Here is a 12,617-nt window from a genome sequence, read left to right on the forward strand (position 1 = left end):
TGTAAGTTTGGTATGCAAATATAGTTTGTTTGAGGCATGCAAGTTTGATTCTTTTAGTTGGCTTGACAGTTTGGTTCGTTTTACTGGCTGTTTGATGTTTTTTTTCTGGCAGTTCCTTCAAATGTTTGAAAATTGCTTTAGCAGGATCTAGGCAAGAATTTGGAGCGAACAGGTTTGAATTGTTAACTAAAGGAGAACTACAGAAAATTATTTGAATGAAAAATCTAAACTCTCATTGATTTTTCCGAAAGACTGAACTCATTACTGTTCAATATTGCAGTTTTATTTTTAATTTTAAAGGGAATGAGTTCAATCGGAAAAATCAATCACGATCTACTAAGGTTAAAACATTCTATCAAAAAAGACCGAAATTGTTGGGCAAAGCTTAGTTATCGAGCAGCTATTGGTATGGAGGTATGAGGTTATTTTCAATAAGATTGTTTTCAGATGATTTGCGAATGCTTTTCGAAGAAAAGTTCCGAAGATCAAAAAAGGGGGAAAAGAGAAAAACAGTAGTATAAAAAAGGAGAACGAATGAATAAAAGTATACAACATTAACACTGAGAAGGTGGCGATTTTGGGTTGGCTTATTGGTAAAATGAACAGTTTTCTTTTGATGATTGCGCGTATGGGTTCAGTTAACTTTGAGTGTTTATGTTTTGGCGCTAATTAGGGTGATCGATTTCAATCTCTGTTTTCCTACACAATTTGCCGCACACTAACACTCAAAGGGATTTGCGGTGAGTTAAAATCATTCTCGAAACTATTCTAATTTGATCGTCAAAAAACTTCCTACGAGACTATGCAAGACAAAAGTGAGCAGTATGTGGTGAGGAGCGTTTGCCTGGATCGCTTGGTCAGTACTTGGGACAGGGGGACATTTTTGGGATTGGGGAGAAAATGATGTTTTTGTGAGTGGCGATGAGAGTGATGAATAACTTTTTTCCGAACATGATGGTAGATGTTTGTTTTGAATCCGAAACATTGCTGTGAGAGTGATGTGGTGGGGGCGAAATCTGTGAAAAGTATGCTGAATTGGTAATTTAATTTGATGACTTTTCGATTGCCAATTTCGGGATTGATTTTCGGCACCTTGATCCTTTCGGATGCTGGTGGTGATGATGATGGTGGTGGTGGCGATGACGAAGGATACAATTTGGGCAAGTTTCTTTGTTGCTTTTCGATTGTACCAGGAAGGGGGAGGGGCTTAGGGAAACATTGGAAACGTTTGGGAGGGGCTTTAGCGTCCATTCAAATTGTACCCTTTTTTCTTGTGACAATTGGCTGTCGATGGCGTGTTTATGTGTGTGTGCGTGAGGACGGAAGGATTTTGGCGCTTTTTGAGCTTTGATCATACACACTAAAAGTGGGAAACAGAAGGATGATGATTTTTTTTGTTGGGTTGAAGATCGAGTTTTTTTTTACAATTTTGGGTGGATTGACTGCGTTTTTTCCTCTTAACATTTTATCTTGGCTAATGGCTTGGTTGGATTATTTTCATATTAACCTAAGTTACTCAACTGTAACTTTTTCTTTTTTCAAAGAACTCAAGCTTTGTGATTGTGGTTGGCGCACACGCACATAGAAAATAAACAGATTGACAGTCAGAGGAGGAAGAAACAGTTAAGAGGTGATTGATTGGTTGGCTGATTGATTGATGGTTGGGCTGTTTATTCTTTGCATGTATTTTTTTTCCTTTGGGTTATTCTCATTGATACGCACCCTGGCATTGAGATCATTCTTCGCGGCTATCGTGGTTAAGAACGAGAGATAGAGTTTAAGGTGGTAGGGAAAAGAAGTCTGCTGAAAGGGGTATTTTTAGTATGCCTTTCCACTTTGAAAGTATAAAATGTTGTTTTCTCATTTTAAAATTGAGAAATAAAAATCATACTAGATCACTTGAGGTCAATATTGAGCTGGAAATATCATGTATTTTCTGGGTTTTTTAAATAACTGATCAAATTGTTTTTTTTTTAATTTTTTTTTGTTGGATTCATATCAATTAAATGATAGGCCCGATATTTCCAACTCACTATTTCTACCAAATCGTTTAAATTTAAATTTGAAACCAAGCCCCGCAATGGGAACTGCAGGTTCCTCCACAAGTAATATCTTCGCTGGGTAAATTTTAACATCCAGCAGTCGGGGGGGATCGGGTGTGAAAAAACCCCCTCCTGCCGGTGAGAAATCGATACACATTGTAGTTTAAGCGACGACTCACGTGAACACGAATTCGAAAACCGGAAGCTCGTGTTTGTGTGTGTGGAAAACCTGACCTGTTTATTAACTTTTCACTTTTTTTTTGATGAACGAATGAGTCGTGATGATTTTCGATTATCTCACTATATTTGATGTTTAAAATGTTGGTTTTTTTTTAAGTTTAGTTTTTCAAGTCTGTGCGCGATGGAGAGAGAGAGAGAGTTAGAGAGATAGTCTGAGGGAGAGAGTGAGAGAGAGAGAGCGAGTATTGGCATCGTTTTCGGAGGGGGTGGCCTGACGCAGTTTTGCGTATGTTTCAAGTACTCTTTTTTTTCTAGGACTGTTTTTTTCGTACTGTGGCCACACATTTTTATTGGGGAATTGTTTTGGTTACGCTGAGCTTCGCTAGTGTGTGAGTAAGGGGTTGGGGTGCGCTTTCGGTTCATCCCTTAAGCTTCATCTAGAGACACTATCTAAGCTTTGAACACACCTGGGCTAAGAAATGGGGGGGAGCGGGGTCTTGCGTTTGGTTTGGCGCAAGAAAATGGTAAAAACGTTAGTCGTTTATCTTATTTTATATATAGCGATAAAATCGAGTTTGGTAATAGGGTAAAATAATGGAAATAGATCACTTACCTGGTAATTTTTTTTTCTTTGGATTTGTGCTTGTCGCAAATCTATATCTAAGTATGTACACATTCAGTGAAATGTTTGCGTTATACTTTACACACGGCAATATGGTAAAAATGTCGAGGTAAATTGGGCCCAGTCACGAGAGCAAATAAATTTCACTCTTGCTGCGTTTGATCGTGCCAAACATTGCGCTGTTTGTTTGCGTTTGTTTTGTGGGCCGTTTTTCTCCTGTTTATTTCAAAGTAAAACCATGCTGCTCTCTGCTCTAGGAGGTGGTCCCTTTCCCTTCGAGGGGTGGTGGACCCACCACAGTGTGCCAGCCCCAGGGATTTAATGGGTAATTATGGCGAAATGCGTGACAATAAAGTAAACTCCTCACGAGACACACGTCCCTTAACATTGCGCTACGTTCTGTTTGGACGACCCCCTCGAACCTAACCCCCCCGCCCAAGATCGGCCCGGCAGTCCGAGGGCTCAAAAGGACAATTGGCGGTGCTTTCCCTACATAAATCAAACGCAACGCAAGTCGGTTGCTTGTTTTTCTTCGACTCGCCATAAACCACCTACGCACGCCCCTGGCACACGAAGAAAATTTATTGCTTGCAATTAACATTTCTTCCTGCGTGACTACCTCTAACTTATAACCTCAAAGGTTGCGGCACTGGGCCAACCAAGTTCTGAGCTGAAGCTCTGATTAAGCCTTTACTTTGGGTAGCGCACGCTTCTTTAGAGCCGCACTTTGGGTTGATTCTACCACGGGGACGTTCCCTTTTGACTCATTGTCAGTAAATTCAATTGGGTGACCAGGAATAAATGTAAAAAAGTTCTGGTTCTGAAATTTCTCCATGCAATGCAATTAGAAAAAGCACGATTTCGGTTCGATCTTCCTTTTAATTTTTCAGCAAGCTCGGCTTCTACACGGAGAAAAATCAGTTCCGAAAATCGTGAACAAGCGTTCATGAAATTTGGTTTATGAAATTTGGAACCACGAACGAAGTGTTTAAATTCCATGGTGATTTTTTTGAAAAAAAAAAAACGTACCGTGAAATTTGAATACTTTGTTCGTGGTTTCAAAATTCATGAACGCTTGTTCACGATTTCGGGAACTGATTTTTCTCCGTGCAGTTTCTATAAATTTTTTTCTGAAGATTTCAATGAGGAATGAATCGTCTTGAAGATCTAGTCTTGAACGAATGATGATTACACACGCAGAAAAATAGGGCATTTTTGTATCAACAAAACCGTTTTGTTGATTTGAAAATCATGTTTTTTGTTGAATCTACCCTAAACGTCAAAGCAGATTTTTCAAAACAACAAAATACTTTTGTGGAATTGTGAAAATCGAGGTTTGTTTCAACGCAATGTTTTTGTTGATTATATTCAACAAAAATTTTGTTGATTCAAACCTCGTACAGGCTGATTACACAAAACATTTTTCTGCGTGCACTTTCAAAATGTTTGTTGAACTGGTTGTGACATAGCACAACTTGACATTTTAGAAATTGTTTTTGTCAAGGTATGATAGATTTGAGCTCCCTGAACACGTTCCAATCGACAGAATTATTTTTTTTAATTTCCTGCGAAAGAATAATGTTGTAAATATCGGGTATAAATGCTTTGAAATTATTCTAAGCAACCAAGCGCCTCCATTAAATTTCTCTTTCTCAAAATGAAACCATGGAGGCGCTTGGTTTCTTAGCTCGGAAGCATGCCATTTAAACCCAACATTTACAACTTTATTCTTTCGCAGGAAATTCACTAAAAATGGAGCGTGTTCAGAGAGCCCAAATCTATCATACCTTGAAGAAAACTGAAGCGTTCACTGACATCAACTTGAAAAATGTCGTAAATCAACTCTTCACCTGTCAAATTTCCAGTCACCCTAAACCAAATCACTTCCGCAATAAAATATTCATGTAGTCAACCGCGCCCATGCGAAGCATAAATACTTGCTTAATTTTCCCTCAAGAAGCCCGAAATTGAGAGAAAACAGAAAAAAAAGGAGCACAACTTTTGCGGTTGCGGCAATTTGCGGCCATTTGCATGTGACCGACGGTTTTTCTTCTTCCTTTTTTTTAAGTCTCGGATGAGCCAACCCCAAAACCGGGTACGGAGGGGGGGGTGTCGGGAGGGAGCGTCCAAATTAATCCCCGAAACGTGCGACCTCAAATTTCCCGGAAAACTTTTCCCTATCTTGTTGCGACATTTTCTTTGGCACACAAACACGGAACCGCACACACACACACACACAGAGTTGGAAATCCTGACTTAATTGTCAAGTTGTGCGTTTTTGTTGCTCCAACTGTGTGAGTGAGTGTGTTGTACGACTTCATAATTGCCGACGACCCTGATTGTGGAAAAGTCCGCATTATCCGATTGAATTGTGTGTTTTTCGTTTGCTAGTTTTCTTTTTCCTACCGTTTTCTTTTTCTATTTTAAGGAGGAGTTTCCTGCAGTAGTGGTAAGTGGTACTTTTGACGTGACACTGGAAACTTTCACTTTGTTTCGTGACTTTTCGCTTTTCCCCTACTGTTTCTTCTTGATTTTTTTTTATTATATATTTTGCTATGGAACACCCGCGGGACACTAGGGTGTAACTCAATTAGTTAGATTTGGCATATCGTTGGAGCTTTTGTTTGGATTAGTTCCGAGCGCGTCCGATCTAGATTTGTTAAGAGGTTTTTCGTGAGTGTGTGTGTTCGTTTGTGGTAGTCCCATTTCTTCGGCTTTTGACTTTCGTACACGGACGGGCAGCAGTATTGGTAGTAAATAGTAGTTTGGAGGTAGCAGTAGTAGCAGCAGCAGCAGCAGTATTTTGTATTATTGGGAAGGATATTTTTTGATGAGGTAGGTTCCTAGTTGAGGGAAGGTGGGTATTTGTAATCGAGTGCAGCGGCACTAGCGAATTCAGGTTGACTTAGTCCCAGGATTTTCAATGTGTTCGAGGGAGCATGGTGTCCTCGAGCGGCGAGTGTGTTGTCCTCCGATGACGCCAAGGAATGTTAGTAATTTGGAAAAAGTGAAGCACTTGAACAATATAAACGAAAAAAAATCATCAATATTAAAAAAATCATTTTACCCTAGTAATATTTTAGTTTTTTTAAATGCCTTGAGGGTTTTCAAAACCATCAACCTGTTAGTTTAAAAATGTTACGAGGGCATTATTTTTCAATCAATTTTAAAAACAATTGAGTTCTTTCAGTATATTTAGAAGAGATTTTGTTGTGCTTTCTTGCCGTTTATTATTCTTGTTTACATATTCTTTTGATGCCTCTTGAGCAATTCTTTATAAATTTATTTTATTTTGTTCAGTTGAAACTTTTAGGGTTAAATGATTTAAAATTAAATTTTCGCTTGAAAAGTACTTTATTTATGGAAAAATACGTTGTTTTAAATTAGATGTCTCAAACGGATTAATTTTAGGTTAAAATTAGTATAATTTTGATTTTTTTTTTAAATATAGTGCCCAATGTTCAAACAGCGGTTTCATATTAAAGTTGAAGAAAAAAGTGCTTCGATTTGGCTCAAAATTGTAGAGTGGGTTATTTAGCCGAAATAATAAGATACGTTTTTTTTTTGTTTGGCCATTGGGGTAATCTACGTTGCGTTAAATTGCCATATTAGCCGATTTTTCAGAAAAAAAACTTTTTTCAAAAAATCATAACCTCGCCTGATTTTAACAAATTTTTGATATTTTGGTTTAGAGTTTCAAAAATCTAGCCTTCTTGACAGTGTCTGGACCAAAGAGCATTTATCTGATTTTTTGAAAATAAAATCTGTGATTTTCGACGATCTGCGCAAAAACAAAAAAAATGGCGTTAACGGGGAAAATAAATTTTCTTCACTTAAAGCTGCGATTACTCGAAAATTCAGCGATGACTCATTTTTTGGTACCAAGAGTTACGTATTTCAATTACGCAAGTAATGAATAAATTTTGAACATATTTTTGGTTCTAAAATCTTGGAAAATTTCCCATAATTTCTGCATTTATGGTCTATGAAAATCTAACAGGTTTGGAAAATTCTTTCAATTGTTTTCCAATCAGTCTTAATTTTGTAACTGACGATAAAACGGAAACTACCAGTTCGAAAGAATCCGTTGTGAAATCGGCTGAAAAGTTAGACAAGCTGAACATCAATTACGATTTTTTATTTTGAATTCTGATGCTTGGCATTGAACGATACGATTTAAAAAAATAATCTCAGCCTTTTTAAAATTCTGCCATTACTTTTTTAACCAGAATTTATCGCTTCAAAGGATAAAACGTTGAAACGCTTAATTTTTAATTTGTTCAGAAACTGCCGTTTTTGGTCGCATGAAAAACATATTTTGTTCAAAATTGGAAATTGGAAATAGAAAGTTCTAAAAAATGAGTTTTAACTTTATGAGCGCCGCAATTTTTCCTTAATAATCCTCACTATTTCCTACAACTCTCTTCAGAAAGTACCATAAAAAAACGGTCAACTTCTTAAATTGCATACAATTTACAATTTGTTTTTCACGAAACGCATTTTTGTGAAATAGAGATAAAATCAAATCAAATAAAATCAAATCAGCAATTCCATTTGAAAAGAAAAAAATCATATCTCCGCATCATTTCATCTGATTTTAGCTGTCTTAGTCGCAAAAGAAAGGTGGTTAGTTGAGCTATTTGAGAAAAATAGTAAAAAGTTCACTAGCGTGCCCAGCTCTTTGAGGAAGGTGGGGCAATAATATGGACGTTTTGAAAAATACGTCATTTGTGGACAACCCCTGACCAAATTAAGAACAAATTTCTGAGGATGGTGGGGCAGTTGCCCCATGTTGCCCCACCCTGTGCACGCTAGTGAAAAAGTTTCAAAAATCTAGCTTAACATTTGGAAAAGTCGTATGAAAACTTTCAATGGCGTTTTGACCGTTTCTGGACCAAAGAGCCTATGCACAGTGGGCGAAATGGAAACCAAAATCGGACCTTATTGAACGCGGCTGGTTCCCTGGTATGAATAATACTGTTTCTAATGTAAAAAAAATCCGGGGAATCGATTGGTGATGGTTTCATCCACCGCACGAAACAGCAAAGGGTCCATTTTGCCCCAATTCCCCATTTTTTTAACATTTTTTCTTGAAAATCGGTCCCATGATTTAAAACTTGCACCGCAAAAATCATCTAGGGTCCATTTAACCCTAATTCCGCTATAAAAGCATTTTTGGCCGTTTTCAAATGTTAGGTAAAATTTTAAAAATCTGAAAATATTTTTATCGTAAAGATCAGACAATTTTACATAAGAATGACGATTTGCACTTGAAAGTTTGACACATTTATGTTGATATAGAAATTAAACTAAATAAAAAGATTGAAGAATCACTTTTGGGCCAATTTTCCCAAACGCAGAATCTGCCTTTCATATACATTTTATTTTGATCAACATAAATGTGTCAAACTATCAAGTGCAAATCGTCTTTCTTATGTAAAATTGTCTGATCTTTACGATAAAAATATTTTCAGATTTTTAAAATCTGACCTAACATTTGAAAACGGCCAAAAATGCTTTTATATCGGAATTGGGGTTAAATGGACCCTAGATGATTTTTGCGGTGCAAGTGGTTATTTTTACTGGATTCCTGGGACATTTTCACATAAGTTAAGTGCATTTTGGAAGGCCGCATAATGCCTCCGCTCTAAATACAGACCGATTTTCAAGAAAAAATGTTAAAAAATGGGGAATTGGGGCAACATGGACCCTTTGCTGTTTCGTGCGGTGGATGAAACCATCACCAATCGATTCCCCGGATTTTTTTACATTAGAAACAGTATTATTCATACCAGGGAACCAGCCGCGTTCAATTAAGTCCGATTTTGGTTTCCATTTCGCCCACTGTGCTATGTCTGAAAATATTTTCATTGGATTCCTCGGAAAATTTCACAATAGATGTAAAAATATAGGCGATGTCGAACCGTATTACAAAATATGATTTTTTGAAAATAAAAACTGAGTTTTTCGACGCGCCACGCGCATAAACAGAAAAATGACGAAATCGGCCAAAAATCAACTTTTATCACTAAAACTACGATAACTTAAAAATTTCAGCGATGACCTACACATGTTTGGGAACCATTTTTTTGTAATTAAAATACGCAACTTTTGGTACCCTAACATGTATAGGTCATCGCTGAAATTTTTGAAATATCGCAGTTTTAGTGATAAAAGTTGATTTTTTGCCAATTCCGTCATTTTCCTGTTTTTGCGCGTGGCGCGTCGAAAAACTCAGTTTTTATTTTCAAAAAATCATATCTCGGAAACGGTTCGACATTTTTTTGATATGTTATGTGAAATTTTCCAAGGAATCCGATAAAAATATTTTCAGACATAGGCTTTTTGGTCCAGACACGGTCAAAATGCCATTTTAAGATTTTATACGACTTTTTCAAATGTTAAGCTAGACTTTTGAAACTTCTTACTATTTTTTTAAACGTGTGACCAAAGGCATTTTGCAACATTGGTTTGTCATTGCAAGTCCCCATTTAATTTTGACAGCTTTCCCAACAAATATGGGTTGTTTTTGAAAATCTGTATAATGGAAAAAGATTTTCTGATCACCATAATGATAATGACAATTCGGAAAAAAAATTACGATCTAAAAATTATTACCCATTCCTTTTCTAAAATTTTTCATAAGAAGTCAAATTCCCTGAAAGCATTTTTTTGTGATATTTGACATACAGGATAAAGCCACTTGAGAAATAACTAAAGTTTCTGTAAAAAAGACGAAAATTTCAATTGCTTATTGGGACGATATCAAAATAAATACGAAAACAATCGATTATGGCCAAGGGGTATCCGTAGAACGTTCAAGTTAGTTTGAAAATATCATCTACATACAAAATATCGTTTTCGCATCGCTTCGGGGTTTTGCACAAAATTGTTGATCGTTAAAGTTCCAATTTTGACACCTTTCGGCAATAATATGAAATTAGGTAATTTTCTAAAAAATAAATAGTTTTGCAGGGTTTTTCGTAAATTTCAATTTGGTTTTACTAGCATATAATTTCCCTATATTTTTGGAAAAAAAAACTTAGTTAATGATTGCAATAAATGCTGCTTCAGCTTCAACAATATATTTTTTTATTTAAGAATGTACAATCGTGGTGTTTTGGAATACAGTTGAGCGCATTTTTGACATGAGATCTCTTGGAATAATTTTCAGTAATTTAAAATCACTTACCATAACTGTAGCGTTCCCATTTGTAGCGCTGTCGTCATTTCCCTCCCGACGTCAACGGTAGGCCAACAACACACCCCTCCGTGGCTCGTCCGCGTGGACACCATGCCCAGCACTCACACACACACAGGTTTTAATTAAAAAAGAAGGTATACCGACTAACTTACTTCTAATCACAGCATGAAACATCAATCTTACAAGCTAAACTTATCGCCAACGAGAGGGTGGGTGGGGGTTTCGTACGCGCTGTACGAGAAGTACAAGTACAACATCGAGAGACATTTAAAGAAGAAGGTTTTTTTTGTTTTTTTTTTGAGGGGGGACGCAATTAAGGTGAACAGTTATTAGTACTCTAATGTAGCTCTAATTAGTTTGAATGTTTCCTTCACCAAGTAGCCAATTAGAACAGGTTAGCTGAGTGCGTTCGACACCGAAAGAATTTCCGCGAATCTTTGTCAGGTGAAACAAAGGTTGAAAGAGGTCCCTGTCCTTGCTTGGTCAATCATCAGCGAGTTTTTAACGCAATCAAGATCCTTCTGTAGGAGGTTTCGTTCTTCTTTGAGTTGGTTTTAAGGGGATAGGGTGGGAATGTTAGTGGGTTGATTTTGCTTTTTTTCCTTCTTTTGGGTGGTGTTTGAGGGGGTGGGTGGGTGGATGGGTTGGGGAAGGTTACTCGGGTTGTTTGTTGTGCCCCTCTGCAAGGGGGGCGTTGGCGTCGCGTAAGCCTGGTCCAAACAAACGGGAGTAGCGGTGAGTGTCACAACACTTAATAAAAACCGAACAACTGAAATCCAACCGATACGTCAAATCTGAGAAATTGGGAAACACCCCATACAGAAAGCGCCCTGTGATCCACCGGCACACATGTTAGGCTACGAGACGTTTTCGTGGTTGAGAGTTTTTTTTTGCTTGGGGGTAGGAGGTCAAGCTTGGGTGAGTCACTTTTTGCTGGCTGCAACCGTTGTGCAACAAGCGTGTGTTTTATGTTGCACAGCTGTTGCAGTGCAAAAAGTTTGCCCCAAGCGTGCTCCCTTGGGGTTTTTTTTTGTGGGGTGATAATGATGAGGGGTGAATTGCAGGGAGAGTTTGGGATTCGTGCATGGGTTGGGGAAAACTCAACGATTCGTGGGTTTCGGTGGAAAGAAAGAGAGACGAATGCATTTTAATGTAATGTGTGCAAATTTATGAGTGTGTTTTCTAGTGTAGGTGCTCCACGAAAGCGAATTAAATATATTATTAAATCAAACTTTAGTTTTAGGTGCCTCAATTATAACATCATATTCATGAACGGTTCACCATTTGCCACCATTTGCTGTGTGGCATAGAGAAATTGCTACTCCATAAAAGCTCGGTGCTTTCTCGCCGCCATTCAGTGTGCGGTGAAGCTTTTATGGCACGGCACATGGCTCTGGGCCAATTTACGAGCCCCTGGGCTCGGCATCGGAATGTGATTGCTGATTAGCCCCCGGGTCTGCCAAGAGTTCCAAGTTCTGGGGGGAGAGACCTCTTACTAATCTCATTTTATTAGCACTCTTTTCCGGTTCCAACCCGGTTGGGCGTCACAATGCATTTGTTTGTCGGTTTCGGGGCAAGATTTGAATCAATTTGAGCTTGCCAACTTTTATGGCCAGCGCCCGACCCTCCACAGAGCTTGCGGTAATAGTCGTAAAATGGCTCAGTCCCCCGGTATGATCTGCTGTTATTGTGACAAATTGAAATTTCAGAACATAATCGTCCTGCAACGATATTACTTCAGCTTTGGGCTCGTTCGGGGCGGGGCTCAGACCGTTGGAATCGGTTTTGTCACGTTTCGGGTCGACACAAAAAGGAAAAAAAAAACGTTCAAAATCGCTTTCGATTGCCCGAGGTTCGAGGCCATAGTAATGGGCTTGTTTTGATGTTTTCATGTTTGTGTGTGTGTATTTTACAGGATTAAAAGCCCAGCGCCGAGGCAATCAGCAGTGGAACACTCCCCGAGACAGGGGGTTGGGATATTGGCAGTCTAGATGGAAAATCGAAAGCCCAAGGCATCGGAAGCCTTGGGCGGTGGTGGTGGTGATACAATTTAATGGTTCAGTGGAGTTTGGTTTGGCGGGGTTCGTGCGTGATTAGAACAATTTTCAGCTAGAGCCCGAACGGTTTCCATTTGGTGCTGAACCAACGGTGGTGAGAGGGTTGACACACATTAGAATTGGGTGAAGCAGCACTTTGCGAACGATTCTTGGCTTGAAATCACCCATCAACTCAACCTTTTTTGCGTTTCATTTTTTTTTCTAAATTTGTCTCAGTTAAGCAAAGAACGTAAAAATTGTCGTTGTCAAGACAAAAAATTGCCAAGCAAAAATACAGTTTTATTACGTGCTGTGTTACTTGTACCTATACTTGTTTTGACAATTCCACAAAAACAAAGACCCTCTTTCTTGGTAACGGTTAATAGCAGAGTTGCCAGATTTTTTTTAATAATTTGTCGAAAAGCTCTTATAAACATCTTCCAAACATTCACACAAAATAATATTGTTCAAGCAATTTTCATAAAAGTTGACCACATTCGGCATCACATTTTTTTCAGAAACGCAAAAAAATG

The 12,617-nt window shown here is 38.1% G+C and overlaps 1 protein-coding gene across 10 annotated transcripts in view; it reads right to left on the reverse strand.

The window, feature by feature from the left end:
• Positions 1 to 12,617, reverse strand: part of LOC120412863 (gamma-aminobutyric acid receptor subunit beta) — a 150,723-nt gene that overhangs the window by 17,601 nt on the left and 120,505 nt on the right. The gene's annotated exons all lie outside the window — the stretch shown is intronic.

Source organism: Culex pipiens, chromosome 3, assembly GCF_016801865.2.
Source record: "Culex pipiens pallens isolate TS chromosome 3, TS_CPP_V2, whole genome shotgun sequence".
In the NCBI taxonomy this organism is placed as follows: Eukaryota; Metazoa; Arthropoda; class Insecta; order Diptera; family Culicidae; genus Culex; species Culex pipiens.